This window comes from Benincasa hispida, chromosome 1 (assembly GCF_027475165.1).
Source record: "Benincasa hispida cultivar pf3 chromosome 1, pf3_genome.v1.1, whole genome shotgun sequence".
Taxonomy (NCBI): Eukaryota; Viridiplantae; Streptophyta; class Magnoliopsida; order Cucurbitales; family Cucurbitaceae; genus Benincasa; species Benincasa hispida.
Window position 1 is genome coordinate 76,231,291 of NC_143478.1, and position 938 is coordinate 76,232,228.

The 938-nt window shown below is 28.1% G+C and overlaps 1 non-coding gene across 1 annotated transcript; it reads left to right on the forward strand.

Annotated features, from left to right (window-relative positions):
* The first annotated feature begins 322 nt into the window (after nucleotides 1–322).
* TRNAA-UGC (transfer RNA alanine (anticodon UGC)) lies at nucleotides 323–395 on the forward strand. The gene has a single exon. It is a non-coding gene; the product is annotated as a tRNA-Ala (tRNA).
* Nucleotides 396–938: the final 543 nt, after the last annotated feature.

The window sequence follows — 938 nt, forward strand, 5'->3', positions numbered from 1 at the left end:
ACTTATAGCATTAATTAGAATAATATCGATTACTAATTAACTTTAGAACCCCAATTAATCCTAAATTAACTACTTAACTAAATATTAATTAAAGAATTAATTTCTTTTTCTTGAATACTAGATAGTGTACTATCTCATGTACAACAATAAATATCAAATAAAAATTTTGGTGCATCTACAAATAAAAAATTAAATAGCATATAAAAAAAGCTTAAATAAAATTGAATGGTTCCTAGATGTGGTTTGACATGGTATAGAAAAATTCATGGATCTGTACAAACCATTGGATACATTAGTACATCGTGACAATTGGCCAACAAATGGGGATGTAGCTCACATGGTAGAGCGCTCGCTTTGCATGCGAGAGGTACGGGGTTCGATACCCCGCATCTCCAACCCTTTTACCAGCATTTTTTTCCTAAAGAATAATTAGACATTTTTCTATTTTTTTTTGTTTTAAATGTTATTTATAAAGAATTAATTGACTATTTTTATTTTAATAAGTAATTTTCTAAATAAAATACCACTTTTGTTTATGAGTTTTCAAGAATAGGTGTTTGATTCCTAATATTTTAAATGGGTCATTTTAATGAGGAGGTTTCTAACAATTGATTTAAAAGGTTTCTCAACTAATAAATTTATGAAACTTAAATATAAAATTGAATAAATAGAAGATGTGGCAAGAACTCTTGTATTTGCGGCAAAGTCACTGACATAGACACAACTATCGTCCAAAAATAACCCTGATGAAACTATGATGCATGAGAGTTTCACTAAAATTTGGAGAGGTTATTACATATCATCAATATTTTTTTTATAGTATTAGGAAACTTATGCAAATACCTGAGATTATGGCTAAACCAACTATTCGAATTTTAGTGATGACCAATCCTCATTTTATGTATTGGATGGTGGAGAAAATAATCCAATTGTGTTTT